Source organism: Anser anser (assembly GCF_964211835.1).
Source record: "Anser anser genome assembly, chromosome: 1".
Lineage (NCBI taxonomy): Eukaryota > Metazoa > Chordata > Aves > Anseriformes > Anatidae > Anser > Anser anser.
The window spans coordinates 173,391,353-173,417,546 of NC_139720.1; the positions used below are offsets into that span (position 1 = coordinate 173,391,353).

Consider the following 26,194-nt stretch of genomic DNA (forward strand, 5'->3'; position numbering starts at 1 on the left):
AAACAAACAAAAAAACAACACCGTACGTCCGCTGAGAGAGAAAGACAATCTTTCTATGAAAACCTCATTAAGTTACCAGTTATTGTTTCTTGTTCTGGCAGTTGTCTGGTTACTGATAAATTATGTTGCAAATTTATAGTTAAAAATGATCTTCCATAATATCACTGTTATTTAAGTATTCACATTTAAATAGTATTGGTTTTTCTTGTATCTCCCATACAGAGACAGATATTATAATGGATACCCTCTCTGACTTCGGGTATATCCCTAGCTAGGGATCTGTTTTATCTCTTCTATGAACTCTTTTGGCTCGATGAGAACACACACACAAATAAATACACAAGTAAATAAATAATAAAAAGAAGATTTACATTTGTTTTGTGATTTTTTTTTTCTTATGGAAATTGAAGAGACCTTTTTTTCTATGAGATGAATTTCAACTTTTCATATTTTCATATATTCACATGGGGCTGATTGATAGGCTTTAAACTAGATTTGAAGAGGGAAAGGGACAAAAACAGGCCCACCACTGATAAGCCGTTGGACTGCACACTAAAAATTGAGGGACTGTGTGCTAGTGAGTTCATTCAGTCTGCCCCAAGAGGGGATGTGTTCAATGAAGCACATCTGAAATATTTCTGTACAAACACACGCAGCATGGGAAACAAGCAAGAAGAGCTAGAAGCCTTGGCCCAGTCTCAGAGCTATGACACCATTGGCATAAGCAAAACTTGGTGGGAAGAGTGGTGGCTGATGTGTTCCAATGGTCAGTTACAGGCTCTTCAGAAGGGACAGGAAGGGCAGGGGGGGCAGGGGAGTGGCGTTCTATGTAACGGAGGCACTGGACTATACAGAGCTCGCAGTTGGTGACCCTGCAGTTGAGAGTCTCTGGGTAAGGACCAAGGGACAAGCAAATAAAGGGGATGTTGTTGTGGGAGTCTACTATAGACCACCCAGCCATGATGATGACACTAATGAACTATAAAGAACCAAGAGTTACTTCAAGATCAGCTGCCCTAGTTCGTATGGGTGACTTCAACCTGTCAGATGTCAAATGGGAATATCACACAACTGAGACAAGCAAGCTCAGGAGATTCTTGAAGCACCTTGTTGATAACTTCTTGGTACAGGTACTAAGAGAGGCAAGTAGGAAAGGTGCCCTCCTGGGACTGTTGCTTGTAAACAGGGAGGGTCTTGTGGGTGAAGTTGAGATAGGTGGCCTCCTTGGCCATAGTGACCATGAGGTAATCAAATTCAAAATCTTTGGTGACAGGAGGAAAACTGCCACCGAAACTTCAACACTGGATTTGGGGAGAGCAGACTTCATACAGCTCAGAGCACTAGTTGGTAAGGTCCCCTGGGAAACTGCTTTTAAAGACATTGGGGTCCATCAGTGCTGATCGGTTTTTAAGCACCACCTCTGAAGAGCAGAGGAACAAGGGCAGAAGGCTAGCTTGGCTGAGCAGGAATCTTCTTCAAGAACTCAGGCAGAAAAATAAAGTATTTGGCTGCTGGAAGCAAGGTCAGGCAACATGGGAGGACTACAGGTATGCAGCTCGCCTTTGTAGAGAGAGAATCCGGGAGGCCAAAGCCCAATTACGATTGAAGCTGTCCAGCAGTGTGGGGAACAATAAAAAAAAAGTCTTTTTTTTTAAGTATGTTTACAGCAAAAGGAGGACCACAACAAACATTGCTCTGATATTTGACGCGGATGATAACCTCAGAAACAGGGACATAGACAAAGCAGAGACATTTAATGCATTTTTACCTCTGTCTTCCAACACCAGTGATAGACTCTGGGAGCCCAGATGCCCTGAGTTGGAGGACCGTGACTGCAGGAATGATAAACTCCCAGTTTACCCTGAACTTGTGTGGGATTTGTTGCTCTACCTGGATGCATACAAGTCCATGGGGCCTGATGGGATTCATCCCAAAGTAATCAGGGAGCTGTCTGATTTCATCGCAGGACCTCTCACAGTTATTTTTCAATGGTCTTGGGAATCCAGAGAGGTCCCAGTTGACTGGAAGCTGGCAAATTTGGTTCCTTTTTTCAAGAAAGGCAAGAAGATCCTGGCAGCTACAGGCCTCTCAGTCTCACTTCAGTGACTGGTAAAAGTATGGAGAAGATTATTCTGGGAGTTACTGAAAAACACCTGAAGGACAATGCAGTCATTGGTCAGAGCCAACGTGGGGTGACTAGTGGAAAGTCATGTCTAACAAACTTTATTGCCTTCTATGACAAAATCACCCAGGCAGTTGACCAAAGGAAGCCAGTCAATGTAATCTTTCTGGGTTTCAGAAAAGCTTTTGATACTGTCTCTCACAGTATCCTTCTGGACAAAATGACCAGAATACAGTTAAATAAAAACATGATAAGATGGGTGACAGGCTATGCCCAGAGTGTTCTTATAAATGTGGTTACATCAGGATGGCGACCTGTCAATAGTGGAGTTCCCCACAACTCCATTTTAGGACCAGTCCTCTTCAATGTTTTCATAAATGATTTGGATGAAGGACTTGAATGTTTTTGAGCAAGTATTATTTTCTATTATTCTATGATTTTTTTTTTTAATATAAATTTCAGTCACTATAGGAGAACAAAAGAGAGCATTTCTAAATAGATAGGGTGCTTTCAGTACAGGTGAAGAATACATGACACCTCCTCACAGGTCTGACTTGCTTGAGGGGGTTACTAGTCTGTCATCTCTAGCACAGTCATCTCAGTACTTCTTTTGAGAGATGTAAGGAAACTCAAATTTGGGCCTGTAAGCTACAGACAAATATTCCTAAAATCAAACAGGGAAAATAATTTCTATTTTGGCTTTAAACTTCCAATTGTAAATATAGTACTGGTGTTATTATTGACAAGACCACCTTTGTACCTACTTCCTTGCACTCTCCAAATTCTATCATCAGCTATTAGCTCTAGACAGCTTAATATGAGATTATTTATTTATTTATTTATTTATTATTTGTAGCGACTTTGAATAGTTGCTTTCTCTTTATGGCTGCTGCTGCTGTTAAAATATTTATAACCTTTATTTATTTTAAATAAATAAGTCTTCTATGTTTCTCTAAATCAATGCAGTTAAAACACTTTCTCCCAGGGAATTCTGGATGAATGCCAATTTAGACTTACGATAAAAAGGCACTTTCCTGCTGGAGATATGCAAGCTTTTGCTGAAATATAAGGATCATTCTGACAGAGCTTCTAGATGAAATTGGGAGTAATTCAGCTAAAGTCAATTGGTATTGGTGTAAATGAGATCAAAATCAGCCTTTGCATGTATGAAACAAGCACATATTTTATTAGAAGAGTCACAGTATAATGCTAGAATTGTCTTGTGATTAATTTTTCACTAAAGATTCAACACTGGCAAACACTTCCCTGACTGCTGTCTTAAAAAGAGGTCAAAGAAAATTATAAAAGGATGTGTCATATGTCAGTGGGCAATGAACACAGACGATTCTTTCATTACTGCAGCAATTGTTTACTTGAATCATGAGACAAATGGAACAGCTTGTGACAAAAGTGAAAAACATATCCTGTGTGGATTCTCTTATTCAGAAGGGAGGGATACTCCCTATTTCAAAAGCATCACTGTTATTGTTGTGATTAATCATAGCATGCTTTACAGGAACACTGTCTTTCAATGGCAGTTTGCTTCAGAGAGATGTCAAATGGCTGTCTTTGAAAATAAATTGGTTTGTGAGTTTTATTCTCTTTTCTTCATGGTTTCCTCATTCAACAGTCCATAAGGAGGTTTCCATTGTCATGGTATTTCACAGACATGTAATCCACAACCCAATACGTTGCCTTGTAAGATATGGAAATTCTATTATCTTAATTTTATAGATGAGCAGTAAAGGCACAGAGGGACTAAATGACATATTTAAGGTCACTCACATTATTTTTGATTAATTAGATATTTTGAAAGAACTGTCTTTTGTTGCTTCAGTTGTAGAAGTTAAAGATCCCACGTACACAAGTGAGCTAGGTGTTTTGGGTAATTTAGTAGTTAGCATGGAGAAGTAGGCATTTTCAGGGTACAATTCATCTCATCTTAAAGTAAAACTTCGAGGATTTCAGATGAACGAAATTGTAAAAGAACCTGTTTGAAGACTCTATATGATTAGCTGAAAGGTATTCGTCAATTACAAATGCCAGTGTTTATTTAGATCATCTTACTTCTAGTACCTTCTTTTACTGTTGAGATTTTCAGAAGTATGTGAATACTGGACAGAATGATTACTAAAAAAGCTTACCTTCTTGCTCAGGATTCTTATTCTTAGTGATACTTAATGTCTTCTAGTTCTTTTGATAAGCTAGCTTGGTCTTTATTGATGTTAATTCTCACTTTTGTGGGTCAGGAGCAGATTGTATCAGCCTTTCTCATGTATTCATATAAAGGTTGTTACTGAAAATATTATTCAGGTTTAGTTCTAATATTGAATTGTGAGAAACCTCTCTCCAGCCCTGTACTCCCCTTTCCAGCAATGTATATACACTTATTTAATCAACCTTCAGGTTTTATTAGCTTATATTTTGGTTAAACTAAAATAATTTCATATATGGCACTTCACATGCTTTACTGAAGTCCAGAGAGGTAAGATTTACGCATTTTTCTTTGCTTACAAAACCAAAGTAATTTACCATGGTAATCTAACATTGTATATAATTTTTAAAATTGATTTGTCAGTTCTTCTGCTTTTTTCAGTTGTCACGGTATTTTATTTTCCTTTTTGATTCTCTTTAATTCATTCAAATCATTTCTTATAGATTTGGAGTTATATATGCTCACATATCTCTCCTTTAAGTTTGTCTGTACACTTATGACATCGCCATCAGTTAGCACTATCTCATACTTTGTACATTTATAAAATTGCTTGATGTTGAATTTGGATTTTTCCTCTGATTAAATTGTGCCATCTTGTTTGTATCATCACTAGTAAATGCCTTCACAGTAAACAGTAGGTATCAGAAACAAAGCATACCAAGTATGGACCAAGAACTTCAGGAGAAATGCAACACAGCGTGAAATTTAAGCAAGTAAAGTAAAGCAAGTAAAGGGGCGCTCCTCAAGAAGGAAATCGTGATGGCACAGGAGCGGTCCGTCCCCACGTGCCCAAAGATGAGCCGGCGTGGAAGAAGACCGGCCTGGCTCAACAGAGAGTTGCGGCTGGAGCTTAGCAGAAAAAAGAGGGTTTATAATCTTTGGAAAAAAGGGCGGGCCACTGAGGAGGACTACAAGGATGTAGCGAGGCTGTGCAGGGAGAAAATTAGAAAGGCCAAAGCTCATCTGGAGCTCAATCTGGCTACTGCCGTTAAAGACAACAAAAAATCCTTTTACAAATACATCAACGCGAAACGGAGGACTAGGGAGAATCTCCATCCTTTACTGGATGCGAGGGGAAACCTAGTTACTAAGGATGAGGAAAAGGCTGAGGTGCTTAATGCCGCCTTTGCCTCAGTCTTTAGCGGCAATACCGGTTGTTCTCCGGACACCCAGTGCCCTGAGCTGGTGGAAGGGGATGGGGAGCAGGATGTGGCCCTCGCTATCCATGAGGAAATGGTTGGCGACCTACTACGGAGCTTGGATGTGCGCAAGTCGATGGGGCCGGATGGGATTCACCCAAGGGTACTGAGAGAACTGGCGGAGGAGCTGGCCGAGCCGCTTTCCATCATTTATTGGCAGTCCTGGCTATCGGGGGAGGTCCCGGTTGACTGGCGGCTAGCCAATGTAACCCCCATCTATAAGAAGGGCCGGAGGGCAGACCCGGGGAACTATAGGCCTGTCAGTTTGACCTCAGTGCCGGGGAAGCTCATGGAGCAGATTATCTTGAGGGTCATCACGCGGCACTTGCAGGGCAAGCAGGCGATCAGGCCCAGTCAGCATGGGTTTATGAAAGGCAGGTCCTGCTTGACGAACCTGATCTCCTTCTATGACCAAGTGACGCGCTTGGTGGATGAGGGAAAGGCTGTGGACGTGGTCTACCTTGACCTCAGTAAGGCTTTTGACACCGTTCCCCACAACATTCTCCTCAAGAAACTGGCTGCTCGGGGCTTGGACTGGCGTACGCTTCGCTGGGTTAGAAACTGGCTGGATGGCCGGGCCCAGAGAGTTGTTGTGAATGGAGTCAAATCTGGTTGGAGGCCGGTCACTAGTGGAGTCCCCCAGGGCTTGGTACTGGGGCCAGTCCTCTTTAATATCTTTATTGATGATCTGGATGAGGGCGTCCAGTGCACCCTCAGTAAGTTTGCAGATGACACCAAGCTAAGTGCGTGTGTCGATCTGCTCGAGGGCAGGAAGGCTCTGCAGGAGGATCTGGATAGGCTGGACCCATGGGCTGAGGTCAACTGCATGAAGTTCAACATGGCCAAGTGCCGGGTCCTGCACCTGGGCTGCAACAACCCCAAGCAGAGCTACAGGCTGGGAGATGAGTGGCTGGAAAGCTGCCTGGCCGAGAAGGACCTGGGAGTATTGGTGGATAGTCGGCTGAATATGAGCCAGCAGTGTGCTCAGGTGGCCAAGAAGGCCAACGGCATCCTGGCCTGTATAAGAAGCAGTGTGGCCAGCAGGTCGAGGGAAGTGATTGTGCCCCTGTACTCGGCTCTGGTGAGGCCGCACCTCGAGTACTGTGTTCAGTTTTGGGCCCCTCGCTACAGGAAGGACATGGACGTGCTCGAGCGAGTCCAGAGAAGGGCGACCAAGCTTGTGAGGGGTCTGGAGAACAAGTCTTACGAGGAGCGGCTGAGGGAGCTGGGCTTGTTCAGCCTGGAGAAGAGGAGGCTCAGGGGCGACCTCATCGCTCTCTACAGTTACCTGAAAGGAGGCTGTAGAGAGGTGGGGGTTGGTCTATTCTCCCACGTGCCTAGTGACAGGACGAGGGGGAATGGGCTAAAGTTGCGACAGGGGAGTTTTAGGTTGGATGTTAGGAAGTACTTCTTTACCGAAAGGGTTATTAAGCATTGGAACGGGCTGCCCAGGGAGGTGGTGGAGTCACCATCCCTGGAGGTCTTTAAAAGACGTTTAGATGTAGAGCTTAGGGATATGGTTTAGTGGAGTACTTAGTGTTAGGTCGGAGGTTGGACTCGATGATCTTGAGGTCTCTTCCAACCTAGAGAAATCTGTGAATCTGTGAATCTGTGAATCTGTATTTCTAGTAGGTTCTGTGACAGCAGGCTATGCTGAGCCAAGCATTTTTGCAGACAAGAACTTCTCAGTCTTATTTAATCAGACTTGTCAACGAGGAGATCTTACTACTTCTGTCTTCTGCTTGTGAAAACATAGATCCCTGAAGGTTTACTTAATAAGCTAACATAGACCCAGAGAATACACTGTCGATGTATAAGCATTAAGACAAAGAGTGTTCATAATAAAACCTTCAAGAAAAAGAGCACTGTGGAAAGAATATGCAAGCCTGCAGTGAACAGGTTACCAAAATGTTTGTGTGCCATTCCCATGTTCTTTGACTACATAGGTATAGAACTGATGGAGCATAAAATTCCTTTTAAAGTCAAACTACTGAGAAGTTGCAAAGTGATTACCTGAGACTGTGAGTGCTTAATAAAAAATTTCATAGTCAAGGTGTCTACCACGCGTTTTCTGCTTTCAGTTCCATTTTTCTCCCCACAAACACAGAACATTTTCCATTTTAATTAAAAATACTGCTAGCACTTTATGCTTGAATGGGGGACTAAATGAAACATACGGTACAATCCATCTTTTCAAACTTTTTGAAATGTTCATCATCTCACTTTATATTTCACTAGAGCATTAAAATTAGTGGAATTTTCAGTTGTCTCTACTAAATGGTTATTCTTCAGTCTAGATGACCTGTCCCACTGTCCTACAGCTACAGCTTTGGTCCTTTAATACTACAGAAATTCATACTTTTATGGTGAGAAAGATCAGTATACTGTGAAAGTGAATTATATTCCTGATAATTCTATGAAGTTCCATTCTGTTTTCATGTCACAGTGAAGAAAAACTGAAAATTTGCTCTAGAAAAATTGTTCTGAAACACTTCAGCATGTGATTTCAGACTATCTGTAAGTTTTTCTAGAGTGGAGACACTGATCTCAGATGTAATTGGAGAGATCACAATTAACAGAGCTCAGGAAAAAAATAAATAAATGCTTCAATGCGTTTAATTCTGTAAGGAAATATATATGTATATAGGGTATATATATAAATGGTGTGATATGGCAATTATTTTTAAATAATTAATTTTATAAGGGAAGGTTTCATAATGTGTGTGTGCAGGTTAAGAGATCTAAGTGATGAAGTGCTATGGCAAAGTCAAGGGTAGGATATAGCTCCAGATTCAAACACTATATTTAGTTGTCTACAATGAAGGTGTGTATCTAGGAGTTAGATGACTTGATTTGTCTTTATAGTTAATGGAGATGTAGTCAGAACAGTCAGTAGCGTAATATAAAGAGCTATTGAGATTCATTTCTGTACATTTCAGTTGTGTTGTATTGTGTTGAACCACTCTGTGATTCTACGACTGGGACTATAGGATTGACAGGATCTGTGTTAATTAAAATGAAAATTTAGAAAATCCATGTACCTATGGTTCCCATGTAGATATATACATTGTAGACATCTAAATTTTGAAGCTGAAGCTGAATCTTAGTCCTACAGCTTAGTCCTACAGCTTCTCTGTAACACTTCATCACTTTGGTCTTTAAGTTGTAAAAATAAAAAAGGAAAACCTTCATAATTAATTCAGATGCCTGACTTTAGAGCAGAACACTAAGGTAGGTGATTCCTAAATGGGTCTGCATTTAAATTATCTTAAGTTTTATACTTAAATTCAATACAAAAAAAAAGAAGCCCTTCACTTTTTATAAGGGAAATCTGGTGACTAAATTCAGTGATATAAATGTGAAGGGCTTATCATGCAGGCAGCTATCAAGACAGTGAGAGTAAATAGTTTTGTGGAAAATAAACAGGAATGTTGATGAGACCTGAGTTGAAAATCTTCCAAAAAGAGAGAAAACAGAACTATATTTAGACTGCTTGGGAAAAGTAGAGTCATGAGCTGAAGAATTTGTTAAGAAGAATTGGTGTATTATACAGACAAACTAAATGCTGAAGGAATGGCCTGTAGTTCACTAGAGAATTGATCTGTTTCCTTCAGTGCGTGACTTCCTAAATCAAGTTTTCCAGTGAAATTCATTTGACATTCTGCAGAGACGAAAGACAGAGTTTTGTACCCAACGAAGGCATTCATAAAATTCCATCCTGTTTCAAAGGAGAAGTACATATCCACAGAACCTGTAGAGACACAGATTTCTGTCTCTGTTATCCCACTGAATAAATGGTTCTGGAATACTTCTCTTTGTCTACTAGTAAAGTATTCTCACATCTCTGGTAGGTATTGTGCTCTTAAGTGTTTGTTATTGCTTTTAAATGACATGCTACCTCTGAAGTTAGCATTTAATAAATTAACTCACATGATGAAAGGGTAATAATCTTCTCAAATGTGACTGTCAATACCATCATAACTACAGTTTTATAGCAGTTCTTCTAAAGCAACACTGTTGGCACAAAGCCATGTATTACTGGCTGAGGGTTGCAGGAAAAAATTTAACCAATCGCCAGTGATCCTTTTCATCATTCTTCAGTTCAAATCAGTCATTGAACCCAAGCACAGGACAAAGGTATTAACTGAACAATAATTCTTAGGTGTTTTGACAAGGCATTTTATAAATGTTAATTAACACCTGAACTGCAGTTTATGAAAGAGAGGTGAAACAGTGAAACGTTAAGTGAACTAAACTGGGCAACTGCAATTTTTCATTCACTTTTCATGTATTAGTAAATCAGCTTTTTTTTTATATATATATATATTTATTTTTAACACAAGAAGAAAAACATATAATTTAAAGTTCTTAAACTGAGTTGCTGCACAGTTTTTTGATTCTCCAACAAACTGCCAAAATATATTCTGTGTTGTATTACAAAATAGAAAATAAAAACAGTGAATTCAGAAATTTGAAATTAACTTTAAGTCTCAAATTGGAACAAAACAAAAACAAAAACAAAAACAAAAACAAACAAAAAAACAGCTAGACAGAACTTCCAAATATTCATAACCCTTATTTTGTCAGATTTGTCTAAATAGTCAGATTTTTATATGATTCAGCAAGGAAGATAAGTTTCTAAACACATGAAATGAATTCTAAGGTGATAAGCAAGTCTTAAATCATGTCTTTTGATATTATACAAAAACAATGGTTTAAGGAAAACACAACAATTTGTCTTGATATGCTCCTGCCCCAAACTGCTTTACACATAAACCAAGTTTCCTAAACTACCAATTGATTTTTTTTGATTACTTGAGAAATCAAGCAATGTACAAGCATAAAGGAGAAAATAAAGAAGCTGTTAAATGTGTACATACACGGTCTGTTCTCATAGCACAGATTTGTCCCTCAGCATCTCGAAATACATCTTAGTTCATTTCAAAATAAAAAAAAATAAATATATATTTAATATTTGTTGTATTAAACAAGTGCAGGTACCTGGAGACACCAGCCAGGATATTCGTCTAAATGTGTTGGTAGGGATAAACCATATGTGCACTTTATGCACAGATTTCAGACAATCTTTACAGTGTGTACTTAGATTTGGATGCAAATTGAAGTGGCCTATATTTTAGCATTATTTGCATGAATAAATATAATGCAATAAAAAAGGAGAAGAAGAAGAAGAAGAAGAAGAAGAAGAAGAAGAAGAAGAAGAAGAAGAAGAAGAAGAAGAAGAAGAAGAAGAAGAAGAAGAAGAAAGAAGAAGAAGAAGAAGAAGAAGAAGAAGAAGAAGAAGAAGAAGAAGAAGAGGAAGAAGAGGAAGAAGAAGAAGAGGAAAAGAAGCAAGTGTAAGAGTTCTGGAAAGCTTAGTTTGTTGAGATTTTTCATTAGATAGGAAGAAGATGAAAGAAACTTTTCAATCTCCATTAAATGTGGATTCACTATTCACGTGAAGTATAATTTGATTTCCTCTTTAGTGTCATGAAGATTTTTTTTCTTCAGTGTAGCTCTTGCTAAGAATTATAACAGGACTGTGTGACTAACCACATTTAGTTGAAAAACAGTGTATGCTGATATAACTTCCACATTAATATTCAGCATATTATATGTAAGATATACAGATTCATTTTGAAGTGTATTATTATGTTTTGACTCAGGACTATTTGTTTAATGGCAGCTTTATTGTAGATTATATAAACTCATTAAGAGACACGGATATCTCTTGAAAACAAAACAAACAAACAAACAAACAACAACAACAACAAAGCACATTGCAAGTGAACACAGTTTTTAAAGAAACTGAAGAAACTGTAGCATGGGAAGGAGTCAGATGTAAGGAAATAAAGCCCTTTCTAGTATTCATGCAATATACCTGCAGTTCTGACAATTCTACTGGCACTGAACTGAATTTTACACATTGAACTAAACGAGATATGGTTATACAAGCAGAATTAGGAAATGGTTCTTTCATCTCTGGATTAGTTTAATGGCATCTCTGACATCTGTGTCCTGTGAAATTTATCAAGCATACATCTTGTGCAGAATGGAAAACAAAAATAACAATATAATCAAGCTTGCTATGCGCCTAATTTAGGCACTTTCTACTGATACTTCAGTTATTCAGATTCATGTAGCTTAAGTTCGCAGTTTTAGGTCCTAATTCTACAAAGAGAAGTATACTTCAAAAGATCCTTTCAAGTCAGTTAAGCTACTTATTTACAGAATAGAATTTACACATAAGGCATCTGACACAGATTTGCAACAAATTGTGTTTAACCTAAATTTGATTTTAATCTGAATTGTGCTGAAGAAAACCAGGAAAACAGTCAAGTGGCAAAAAATCTACATTAATAATAAAGGTTCATTAAAAAAACAACAAAAAAAAAGTTGGATTTTACCTTAGATTTATTTACATATTTCATATTTGTGTGCAAAAAAATTAAAAAAATAAAAATAGTCTGAACTATATTTCTTAATTAACAGAGGTGGTATTTTTGTCGTTGTTTTTGTTTTTTAAACACTGTAGTATATGTATGTATTTTCATTTTTCTGCTAGATGAATTGATCTCTGGAGTACAAGACCTGTAACTTTTTGATGTTGTCTTTCCTGCTCCCATTATTATTTTTTTTTAAAATTCATACAATCATGAGAAAAATATTTACTTTGGCATGTGCTGCTATACACAGGTTAATCTATTGCTAAAAAAAAAAAAATAATACCTAGGAAATAGGGTTGAATGTTTATAAATACAGCTAAATGATAGAGTTTGAGCTGAAACTACACTGATCATTCCCAATAACATCTTTATGTTAAAAATTTTCTAAAGTTCCCAAAACTAATAACTTGGCACTTTTTGTAAAATTACAAAATGGTTTGGATTGATAGGGACCTTAAAGATCAGCTAATTCCAACCCTCCTGCCATGGGCAGGGACACCCCCCAGCTAATTGGGTTGCTCAAAGCCCATCCAATCTGGCCTTGAACACCTCCAGGGATTGGTCATCCACAGCGTCTTTGGGCAATGTGTTCCAGTGAAGGAATCCTCACCACCTTCATAGAAAATATATTTTTTTCTAATATCTAATCTAAATCTACCCTTTTTTACACCTTGTCCTTTCTTTACTTCTTGTCCTGTCACTAGGCTCCTTGACAAAGAGTCTCTCCTCATCTTTCCTGTAGTTCTCCTGTAGGTAGAGGAAGGGCACTATAAAGTCTCCTTGGAGCCTTCTCTTCTCCAGGCTGAATAACCCCAACTTCCTCAATCCATCTTCATAAGAGAGATGCTCCTGCCCTTTGATCATCTTTGTGGTCCTTCTCTGGACTAGTTCTAATAGGTTCACGCCCTTCACATGCTGGGGGCCCCAGAGCTGAATGCAGTACTTCAGGTGGGGTTTCACAAGAGCAGAGCAGAGAGGGAGAATCACTGCCCTTGACCTGCTGGCTATGTTTCTTTTGATGCAGCCCAGGTTACGTCTGGCTTTCTGGGCTGCAAGCACACATTGCCACCTCGTGCTGAACTTCTCATCAACCAACACCCCCAGGTCCTTCTCCTCAGGGCTGCTCTCAATCTATTCTCTGCCAGGCCTGTATTTGTGCTTGTGATTGCTCTGTCCCAGGTGCAAGCACCTTGAACTTGGTCTTGGTGAACTCCATGAGGTTTGTCCATCTCTCAAACCTGTCCAGGTCCCTATGGATGACATCCCTTCCCTCCAGAGTGTTGAACACACCACACAGCTTGATGTCATCAGCAAACTTGTTGAGGGTTTACTCAATCCCACCGTCCATATCACTGACAAAGATGTCAAACAGCACTGGTCCCAATAATGACCCCTGAGGAACACCATTTGTCACTGATCTCCACTTGGACATTGAGCCACTGACCACAACTCTTTGAGTGTGACCATCCAGTCAGTTCCTTTCCCACTGAGTGGTCCATCCCTCAAATCCATGTCTCTCTCAAATTTAGAGACAAGGGTATCATGGGGACAGTGTTAAATGCTTTGAACAGGTTCAGACGGATGATGTCAGTTGTTCTTCCCCTATCCACCGATGCTCTAACCCTGTTGTAGAAGGCCATGAGATTTGTCAGGCACAATCTGCCCTTAGTGAAGCCATGTTGGCTGTCACCAATCAACTCCTTATTTTCCATGTGCTTTAGCATAGTTTCCAGGAGGGTCTGCTCCATGATCTTGCCAGACACAGAGGTGAGACTGACTGGCCTGTAGTTCTATAGGTCTTCCCTTTTCCCCATTTTTAAAAATGGGAGTTATGTTATGATCATCTTTGTCCCAAGATTAAAAACCCAGTCTTGTTACTTTTGGAGAGAAACAAACTGAAAGCCCCAGCCAGGAGTACCTCATAAAACTGCGGTTTGCTTGATATAAGAATGCAGAAATGTAGTGATAACTTGGACAATTTTCCTGGAAGTATGGAAACGTTGTATGACAATCGAAAAATAACCTTTTCCATAAAAGCTAGATCTAATGAAACTATCAATATCTGTGATTAATAAGATAATTCTTGATGGCTTCTATCCTGGTCTCCTGTTTATATGCCTCTGTGGTATCTGTGGTGGATACTATTACAGTTAACTTGTGTTTTGGAGACTCTGTAGTTCTCTGGTCTTTTCATCAAGTTACGTTAGACACTCGGCCTATTGCTATTTCTAGAACTTGCTTGAAATAAAAAAGTTTTGTGTCACTTTAAAACATGCTGTGTCCTTTTTAAGAGAAAGTTAAATTTTATTAGAATACCTCATATCAAAAAACTTTATTGCAATAAGAAAAATAAACTTTTGTTCTTAAGTTATCCTGTATGTATTAAACTAGTGGCCAGATATTATTACTAGTAATATTTCAAGATTACAGGGAAACTGGAGATACGTGGGGATTACAAGAGAGCTGGAGATATTTGGGACAACTACTGAATGACTTGTCAGCTAAGATGTATATAAACCAACAAAACTACTGAAACCTAACACTTGGCTTGGATTTCATTAACTCTTTATATACACTTTGAATATCCTAGAGATATTACAGTAAATAAAACTATATGTGTCTCTGGATGAATATAAAGTTTTTCCTAGTTTAAAGGCCATATGGGTTTATGGTGCAGTAAATAGCTGACAAAGATAGCATTTTAAATCTCAACCACAGAATTTAAGCATCTTCACTTTTTCACAGTTTTATATTCTCAACGCTTTTAACTGTATGACCTGCCCTACTATAAGGACTTCAGGAAACCTCAAATATCAGTCTTCTCTCATAAATAGCAACATTTCAGAGTTCTCCACCTATTTCAAAGTGTGGAGAACTCAAATCATTTTGAAGTATTTATTTTCTGAAAGATAATTTCACTATAGCTGGCACCTCCAACAAGTCTTGTCTCCAACAAGTCCAACAGACTTTATAGAATCCTTTTTCCTGAGTATAATCATTACTGCCATTGGGGTATTTTGTGTAGCTGTCTGATGGTTTATTCACTGGCTGCTGTAATCATGTTTATAATAGAAAATCTTTATTTAATTGGATTTAGAAAAGGACAGATTCCAAGTTATTCTAATATTCTCTAGAATGGCAACAAAATCCTAGACTTATCACACCCATTTTAAACACATAGAGCTAGATGGGTAATTGCTATTCATGGATTCACTTTTTATTAATGAATTTTCTTTTTATCAATGGACAGAAATTCACACCTTCAGAAACTGAGTCAGGTCTTCAGAATACTGAATCAATCTGTGCAAATGTTTCTCTCTATCTTGATAATAGGAAGCTAGGATGACTGCATAACTGACTTGGTACCAATTAAGTTTCTCATTTTGTAAGTGATTCCTTCACTTACAGGGGCATTGGACTAGATGATCTTTAAAGAACCCTTTCAGCCCAAACCATTCTGTGATTTTATGAATATACAGCATAGTATTTATTAATTTCTGCTATTAAAATGAAGATTTAAAAAAAAGTTGAATAAAATACATATACATATGTATATAATACATGTATAATAGAATGCAGAAAATATATGTAATGTACATACAAATTAAATACATAAATATATACATATCTGAACATGTAGCACTTTCATCATCTGTATATATATATGATGATAATGACTTGTGTTTTTATTCAGTTATGGATTAGTAAAGCCAATATCCTTACTAGGATAAAATCACCAGGTACCACTTCTGCCTCAAGGCATGATATGTATTTATTACACATCAGAAGATCAGACTTTTACTGGGGGATAGAGAGAAACCAAGAAAAGCAACCCTTTAATTTAGACTTCTTTTTAAAATCATAAAATTCAAATTAAAAGCAAGTTGACTGGTTTCACATTTTCTGTACATAAAATAATGGTAAGGTATATTGTAGCTGTATTAAAAGTTTAAAAACTGCATAGTAGAGAAATAAATATTACACAGCTATCTTGGTGGCAGTAGTTTTTCAGCATTCTGCCAGACGTTCTCATATTGGATACTACCTATTAATATAGAATCCTACTTTTTTTCATATGCAATGTGGAGAAATTACTTGCCAAAATTTGATTTTATGATAAACAGTTGACAGAATCTCTCAAATTGAGACTTAACGTTTTTTTTTTGACTGACAGCATATTTGGGGCCTATTCATACATCAGAAAATGTGACCATGTGAAAAGTGTTGCTGTCTCAGCAGGTTACCTGTAAATCAAATCAACAAAATATTTTGATCAAGTGCCACAAATACTGAGGTGTGAGAGACAAATGACAGTAAATCATAGAATCATTCAGGTTGGAAAAGACCTCTAAGATCATCTGTTCCAACCTTTAACCTAGGACTGACAAGTCCGCCGCTAAACTGTGCTACGAAATTCCACATCTACACGTTTCTTGAAGACCTCCAGGGATGATGACTCAACCATTTTCCTAGGCAGCCTATTCCAATGCCACACAATCCTTTCAGTAAAGAAATTTCTCCCAGTATTCAACCTAAACCTCCCCTAGTGCCACACAATCCTTTCAGTACAGAAATTTCTCCCAGTATTCAACCTAAACCTCCCCTAGTGCAGCTTGAGGCTATTTCCTCTTATCGTTAGGTGCTTGGAAGAAGAGACAGATCCCCACCTCAGTACAACCTCCTCTAAGGTAATTGTAAAGTACAATAAGGTCTCCCCTGAGCCTTCTTTTCTCGAAGATAAACAACCCCAGCTCCCTCAGCTGCTTCGCATAAGACTTGTTCTCTAGACCATTCACCAGCTTTCTTGCCCCTCTTTGGACATGGTTGCCTTTTCTTTTGACACAAACTGATTGTGACAATTTTATTATCACCATCCATCACCATTCTTTGGGAATATATATATATACACACACTTCAAGCAGCAAAACAAACAGCTACATAAGGAAAAAAAATGCTAAAAATGAATATTAATCCAAATATTTGAATGCTGACTGTGCTTCAAATCCACTAAGTGGTCTAATCAAATTTAGAAGCTTCATTTGAATCCTCCTAGGAATTTTTATTTGTTAGATGATCCTGTTAAGATTAAATGTATATCTGGGAAAAAATGCTAATTTTGAGGAAATAAGATTAGATGAGATAACATTCTTCATGGCAGTAGCTTCATTTAATCTTTTTATTATTATTATTGTTAATAAAATGTGTTTTTGTTATTGTTGATTGTTTGTTTTCAAAAATCCCGTTTGCATTTATTTTTTCCTCCTCAACAGAGAATCATAGAATGTCTTGAGTTGGAAGGGACCTTAAAGATCATCTAGTTCCAACCCTAGGCCAGGTTGCTCAGGGCCTCATCCAACCTGGTCTTGAACACTTCCAGGGATGGGGCATACACAACTTCTCTTGGCAACCTGTTCCAGTGCCTCACTACCCTGATAGTGAAGAATTTCATCCTAATGTTTAGTCTAAATCCATCCTCTTGTAGTTTAAAACCATCCAACCTCGTCCTATCATTAGCTACCCAAGTTAAGAGTCCTTCTCCGTCCTTTTTTATAAGACCACTTTAAGTATTGAAAGGCCTCAGTGAGGTCTCCCTTCTCTTCTCCAGTCTGAACATCTCCATCTCTCTCAGCTGTTCATCAGAGGAGAGGTGCTCCAGTCCTCTGATCATCTTTGTGGTCCTCTTCTGGACTCTAACAGGTCCATATCTTTCTTGTGCTGGGGTTCCCAAGCTTGGATGCAGTACTCCAGATGGGACCTCACAAGGGCAGAGAAGAAGGGGAGAATTGCCTCCCTCGACCTGCTGGTCATACCTCTTTTGATGCAGCCCAGGGTGCAGTTGGTTTTCTGGACTGCAAGCACGCACTGCTGGGTCAAGTTGAGCCTTTCATCCATCAGAACCCCCAAGTCCTTCTCTGCAGGGCTGCTCTCAATAAATTGTTCTCCCAGTCTGTACTCCTGTCTGGGGTTGCCCTGACTCAGGTGCAGTACCTTGCACTTGGACTTGTTGAACCTCATGCAATTCACATGGGCCCACTTCTCCAGGCTGTCCAGGTCCCTTTGAATGTCATCTCTTCCTTCTTTGGTATCAACTATACCACTCAGCCTGGTGTCATCAGCAAACTTACTGAGGGTGTACTCAATTCCATCGTCTATGTCATTGGAAAGCACTGGTCTCACTCATCACTGGTCTCCACCTGGACATAGAACCATTGACCACTACTCTGTGGGTGTGACCACTGAGAAAATTCCTTATCGACCGGATGGTCCACCCTTCAAATCCATATCTTTCCAATTTAAAGATTAGGTTGTCATGTGTGACTGCGTCAAAAGCCTTACAGAAGTCCAAGTAGATGACATTGGTATCCTCATTCTAGAATAATACTATCTGCACCCCTAATATTAGTGTGGAACACAAATTTTATTGGTTTGTGGTTTGTTTATTTTTTTGTTTGTTTTTAATGACAGTATGCATTAAACCAGAATAATAAAGCAGATTTTTTTATATTCTGTATTTCTAAAGTGTGATAAAATTGGCTACATTCTTCAGTGAAAGTTTATACAGAATATAATTTTACTTTTATATTTGATGATACATAGAACTTTAATAACAAAAAGAATCAGGAGATTACCAATTGAAGGTATTTTTCCTTTTTTAATACAAGCTTTCACCCTGTTAAATCATAAAAAATAAGGTGGCATATAGATCTGAACATAGATAGTGTGAAATCTGTGATAAATAACAGAGCTAGATTATTATGACCAGTGAGGAGCATAGAATTATACAGGTTTGAGCTAATCACTGTGCAGCTTAGTTCCATTCCAGACCATGACTGCTTTAGAGCACCTCCTGTGGCATATTCCTATACCCTTGATTGCATGGACCATGCCCCTTTAATTTCAGAGAGTTTTGACTTGCCTGCAGAACGGTCCCAAATGTCACCTTTGTCAGTTCATCCATCTATTCATAAAATCAAGACAACCCTAAGCAAGCTTGATCTCTATTAAAATCACAGAATCATAAAGGTTTGAAAAGACCTTCAAGACCATCTGGTCCAACCAACACCCTACTACCAATGTCACCCACTATACCATGTCCCTAAGCACCAGGTCCAACCTTTCATTAAACACCCCCAGAGATGGTTACTCCCCCTCTTTCCTGGGCAAACCATTCCCAAGCTCTACAATCAGATAAGGTGTACTCCATTGAGTTGGGAAATGGGCTGCATGCTATCTTATATGGGCAAATGAGCCCTAGAGTTTGGTTAAATCTCTGTGACTTTTCAAGCTACCAAACTGAGCTACCACTTGACCATAAAGAAGTATGTTCTTACTCAGAGATATCCCAAAGCGTTAAGTCCCACATAAATTCAGTATTAAAGAATTTCTATTATAAGACAACTAGAACTAAAACAGTAAGGTAATAACATGCAACTGAACTAATTTCAAGGGGGTGTTTAGATGGCAGAGGTGGAAAGACTTGCTCATAAACTGAACTTACTATTTTTAGACAAGTTGGTTTAGAATACTTAGTTGTATTATAAACAAGTCTAAACTACTAAACACTGCTGAAATTCCTTATATGCTCTCTCTAAGTGTACTTGCTTAGACGTAGCAGCACACAAACAGCCTTCTGGCACCTGCTCTGCATCTGGTTGAACAGGGGATAAAGCAGCATTTTTGTTCACGTCTGCCGAAACAGGCCACAGAATTCCTTCTAAGGAACATCTAAGTAAGCAGGTCTAGGAAACCAAAAGCTTTAGTCTCCAAAATACTGTATAACAAGTTAAATTTCTGAAGATCTCAAGTGTTGGAAGTTGTTTTGCCTTTGAAAATGCAAGGAACTGAAAATGAGTCCAGCCTGCCTGTGCTTCAAAGTGTGGACTCTATGGTACATAAGTACTTCATGAACATGCACAAATGGAAATGCATAGATGTGTATATACAAGTATGTATTCAGAAAAAATAAAAAAAAATATTAATTGGAGATGGGCACAGAAAGTTAGGCAAGATAAAAATAACATGTTGACAACAAAGCCATTACTGAGGGAGATGTAACTTAACAGTAATAGAATTAATTTTCTAGGAAGGAAAACAAACAAAAATAATAAGCTAAGAGATGATTAATTTTATTGTAGCTTTTGAAGTGGAGCAACTATAGGTGAATGGAAATCAAGACAGGAAATACATAATAGTTTCTAATAGCAATCATGGTGTTAAAAAACACTTCTTCAACAGTAGATTATTAATTTCAGCATTCCCTTTGTATCATAGTATCTCTGCAGAAGGGAATACAGAAAGGCTTCTTATTTTTCAGAAGAGCTCTTGTTAGCAAGATTGAGGTTGGTTTTGTACATCTGTGGGAGAGAGGGATCTGAATCTATCAGAAAGAAAAGGGAACTGGAGCTGTGCCTCACACATTTCCAGAAATGTTCTAAATACAAGTGATTTCTGGAAGAAAACAAAGCAAAACAAAAAAGGCAGAAAAACTTTTTGTAATCTGCCTATGGGTATAGACTAGGGAAAGAAAAACTAGCTTGCATTACTCTGTTGTTCAAAACCACAACCTGTTGTTATATGTTTTTTGTACTTTTAAAATGCCAACCACGTTGAGATATTCAGAGTATAAAGGTAAGGGAACACTTAATTTCTTAACCCTGATTAGATTTAGGCATGAAACATTTCAGTCATCAGAGGACTGAGGCAATTCTGTGCAGAAGCAGAATTTCAAGTACTTGAATAATCTTGCAATACAAAATTAATCTGATAGAGTCAAAGAAGTCATCATGTACAATTTTTGGAATTATAGTTTGAATCTTAGACATCTGCATTTCAGTGGAACCCATTTGGATCACTTTAGTACTTCACATAATTATATAGAAAATATTATTTTATTTTTCCTGTCTGTTAAGAAAATAGTTTTTTTTTTTTAAAAAAAAAACTTTTAACCAGACTAGAAATAAAGAACAGGCTCTCATTTATTTCACTAATGTTTAAGAGAAAAAAGTGAAATTAATCTTTTTATTATAAACTGGTTTCCAGTTTTTATATGTATTATATGTAGCAGCTGTAAAATCTCCATGAAATGCAGAAATGTCATTTCAATTCCAATATATGTGGAAAAGGCTGTAAAAGACATGCAGTTTCAGAAAAGGTCATTTAGCAAAGTACCCCATGAAAGCTTAAAAAAAAAAAAAAAAAAAAAGAAAAAAAAAGCTTTCTGTATTTGAGGTTAAATAGAGCTGAAAATGTTGTTGCTACCATTGTTGCTTTCTTTATTTAAAAAAAAAGTAATACAAAAAGTTAAATAAATATGATTGTCTGAAACACAGCTATGGCTGTTTTCAAATGTACTTAATGATAGTGCCTCCAGGCAGAGAACACTTTTTTTTTTTTTTTTTTTTTAAAAAAAAGCTCAAAACATCTCAATGAATTTAGCTTATCTTGTGGTCTTGATTCCTTCAGCATTGATAACAATTTCCTAGCTTCTGGCTTTAAGGAAGAGAATTTTAAAGAAGCAGGTTGAAAAGCAGCTGGTCAACACACCAGAAGCTAGTTGTTAATTGCAGCAGTAAGTTAATCAATGAAATAGCAGTTTAGCTTCAGGGTATAATAAACAGAGATAAAAGACCACACAGAAATTCCACCATTAGGGTATGACTAGCTCCTTAGTGGCATACATTATTTTCCTTCTTACACCTGTCTGCTTTTAAGGAAGCAAGTCATGCATCTGCTTGACAGCTATTAACAGAATAAAATAACAACAAAAAAGCATTTGGGGGTAAGACCTGATATAAATATTTACAAAGACAATTTAAGGGAGTGTTTGTTATGCACTTTTGTGTTTGTTTTCAAAACATTTAACTCCAGAGACAGATGGCTTGTACAGTTTTACCAGCACTTGCGTCATTATATATTCAAGCAGCCAAGACTGATAACCAGCTTCATGTAATACAGATTGTTCAAAGAACAAATACTTTGAAAAAAGCATATCAATAAGTACTTCAGTGTGGAAAGACTTGATATAGAAAATTCAGCGACATTTTTATGGAGAGAAAACAAATTAATTCAATTAAAAAATTAAAGCAGCAAGAACAGGTTTTTAAGTGGTGTCATTGTATGTGATAATGAAACAACTTTAGAAAATTGGGTGAAAGCTATTGTTCAGCTGTGCTGGTGGAGAAAGATAATTACTAAGTCAACATTGTGCTTTGTCAATACAAAGCAGCTGATTCTTCAGTGCAAGCTACCCATGGAAGATCTCTCTCCTATCATACTGCTCATAATCGTTTCACTTCATGCTATTGAATAGCAACCTGAATAATGAGTCTGAGAAAAGAATATGTTTATACTTGAGAATATAATTACACAAAACAGAAACTAAAGAAAACCCAAATGTCTTTTTTTTATTATTATTTTATTCCTTGAAGAATAGTGAATGCCTTTTTTTTTTTTTTTTTTAAAAAAATAATTCTTTCCAAAATCTGTTTATTTTCTTCTTCCGGAATCTCACAGTAGGATAGATGTAGAGTTCCTTAAAGTCTTAATCCTTAAATTCTCCTAATCCACATTATTATCAATAACATTTACAAAAACATCGTGCTTGTATCTAAGAGACTTAACTGGAAATCAGGTAATCAGGTATGACAGGCATCACACACATAATGAGTGAAGCTGCCTTACTCCTGAACCAGACAGAATGATCATTACTCGTAGCAGTTCAACAATAAAATACATTGCTTAAAAAAATCTATGTTTATAAAAAACAAACAAAAAAAAAAAAACAAAACAAAACAAAAAAAAAAAAACAAAAAAACTTTGTGGAATTCTTTTTCTCTTGTGATGGCTTAAAACAAAATTAATTAAAGTAATTTAACTTTAATTATGTATTATATGAACCCTTCCAAGGCCTTCTGGAAACTTAAACTTCACAATATTTTAATAAAGCAAGTAAATCTTCCCTGTATTTTACAGATTAGATAGCATGAGTCAGAGTATTTGAAAATATTCACACTCACTTGAGTGGGAGTGTGAACCTGTTCCCAAATCTGAATATGTATTTCATTCACAGATTTCTATGTACAAGCATAAGTAGAGGTGTGTGCAAACTTGCACCATACCTCACAGCTATCTGAATGATTATACAGCTAAAGCAAGTGTGCAAGTGCTACCCTGGGGTTCCTAGTCCTCTTCTAAGAGCAGAGGGTCTCACTCTGCTTACAGCTGTCATTTGGTGTGACCTACACCCATACAAAAACTATAATTCATCCCCTAGGGAGGCTATGATGGTCTTGGCTTTAGTTGAAATCTCTGCATAAGGAGTTTAGAATGGTGGAGGCTGTGTGCACGAGTCCAAGTGGGACAGTTCTTTGTTAAACCAAGCCAAACCAAACCAATGGAAACAAACAAACAAAAACAAAAACAATGACCACAGAAAAAGGAACTGTTCCTCCTGGTTAGGTGATCATCTCAGCATTGTCATCCCATTCCTATTCTCTGTTGTTCACAATAATAGATGTCTTAATACTTCAGAGCTCTCCAGAAAATTTATCAGCTTAAATATGACTACGGTAAAGGATATTTAAGTCAATTCTTAGCTTAACGGCAGCAATAGTCTAGGACTGTTACAGAAGAAAGCAAAATACATGAATTAAATCTTCCAAAAAAAAGTGTTTAACATGTAGCTTAGAGGCCACATACGTTTTGTCCTAAGTAAAACCAGCTTATTAATCATTTACATTTTAAATGGAAATAAATGCCTTATCTTTTGAAATGTATTTAACTAACCAGAAAAATAAACTTATCCCCTTCAGAACTGTAGTAGTGAAGGCTCTACTGTTTACTTCTTACTCCACAGCAAATTGGAAGCACAGAGGACATACACTGTATTTTTTGAAATGTGTTATTCTGTGGTGAGCATTTTTCTTTGTGTATTTAAAGTTTAAATCCCAGTCAAACCTTTCCTCCTTGGTCAGTAAAACAGCAGTATATTGTGACAGTGGGCAGGTTGGAAATAATTCTGTCACTTCTTACTTTCTTCCTCTGAAAAGAGAAAAAAAATATTAAATATCTGTTGTCAGCAGGAAAAAAAAATATTTTAACCTATAGATTAACATATAGATTAAGTATTTCCTTTACTTATTTAAATTTTTTTTTGTACTTAATACCTGTCTCAGTTTGATTATAACATCATATTAGAGGATTCAAATAAAGCTTTTATAGAAAAAAAATAGTGTCATTCTCCCAGGGAATTATCACAGTTCTCGTTTTAGTATCAAGGTTCTTGGTTCTCCTTGAAATCTCTGCTAACCTTTTGCTTTTCAGTTGCTATTTTATTTATTTTATTTTATTATTTTATTTTATTTTATATTTATTTTATTTTATTTTATTTTATTTTATTTTATTTTATTTTATTTTATTTATTTTATTTTATTTTATATTTTATTTTATTTTATTTTATTTTATTTTTATCTTATTTCTTATTTTATTTTTTATTTTATTTTATCTTACATTTTTTCCTGGTGTCTCCCCTCCCCTCCCCTCCCCTCTCCTCTTTCCTGGTGGTTCTAGCTTAATTATTTAATCTTGTATTGACCTAAATGAAAACTGGAATTAATTCTGTACATTTTTTTATGTTTTAATCAAAACCAGTAGGACAGTGTATTATACAGGGAATGAAGAAGCAACTTTTTTATGGTTGATTGCATTTTGTCACATCAACACTGTATTCTTCAGATATTCAAAAATAGGAGCTATTCAGAGATAACACAACAAGTTATATTTGAACATGCAGAAATAGATTTTATTACATTTTCAATGTGTGTGTAAAAGCAGTGTGTTGATAATCTATGGAACTGACTACCATACGTAGTTATGTCGCAATTTAAAAAACAAACAAACAAAAACTATGAAAGAATAGTAATTTCCTTTAAATTAATTGGGATAATTTGAATAATCAGAAAAAGGCATATTAGTAAGAGTAATTTAATGTACATGCATGGAGTACAAGAGAATGAAATATTCTTTAGCATCGTAACACAGAAATCTTTGTTGAAGTGTCCTCACTTATCATTTTGCATCTCAACTATATTATTGTAAAGACACTTGTTTGCTGATACACCACTGACATTTTTCTTGATTAGTACTACTTTTAAAGATGCTTTATAACTTCACTATTCATTCCTACCTGCTAAAATTCTTTCTCAAAAATCAATCTGTAATTCCCTTCCTGTCACTGGGATGTTTAATCGAGGAAAAATATCTCCTTAACTCTTCAAATATCTACAACATTAGCCAGTTGATTTACTCTAAAGTCAAGAAGAGGTCTCAAAATTCTTGCTCAAAATTACAATACAGTTAGCAAATCATGACAAAGCATATCTATCTCAGATATTGAGAAATATCTCACAAAGACACACAAAGTGGTTTCTCTACCTTTTTACTGGCTTGTCCTTCCTTATAAATCCATTCTGGTCAGATGAGCAAGTTCAGTCATTTTGGAATGCAGTAAGACTTAGAAGAATTTAGTGCTGCTGAAGACATGGGTGACCTGCCAGATTGCAAGATGTTTGCAGCTGGCCAACTGTGTCCTCAGTAATTGTGAAAAATGATGTGGATATTTAATATTCATAGTACATTAGCAGTCTTCAGTTCTGCCTCCTGTGGTCTCTTATTCCTGATTTACAATTATGAGAAAAGTTCTTTGTCATGAACAAGATTTACATGTTTCATTTTTTCTTATCCCTTTAATTTTATTTTTGCTGAGATGTGTGTTAATAGCCAGAAGAATCACAGTTTTTACTCTGTTTTCTATTGCAATCTTTGTAGTGTTTCATGGTGTATCAAATCCAGCACAGTTTAATTTGTCTCCGTCTTTTGGGGAGTGTACATCAGAGCTTTATGGGTAGGTATCTAGAATTATGCACACTGATCTCAATTAGTAAAACAGTAGAAGCTACAATTTTTCAGAGAATTCCTTTGGGCAAGCCCATTTTTGGAGAGCAAAACTGTTTCTCAGACTGAAGTAGGCTTTTAGTTTGCCAAGGCATTACAAGCATAAGGTGAGCTGAAAGCAGAGCAGAATATTATAGCAGACTATAGAACTTTATTAGGAACATACATTCCTGCTCAGAATCTGCAAGGCTATACTTACCTCTACTGACATATTCACCCACCTAGATCTATGTTTTCAGTGAGTATGAATGAATAGAGGAGTTAT

The 26,194-nt window shown here is 37.0% G+C and overlaps 1 protein-coding gene across 7 annotated transcripts in view; it reads left to right on the top strand.

The window, feature by feature from the left end:
• PCDH9 (protocadherin 9) overlaps positions 1-26,194 on the top strand; it is an 803,467-nt gene that overhangs the window by 695,935 nt on the left and 81,338 nt on the right. The window lies entirely within an intron of this gene.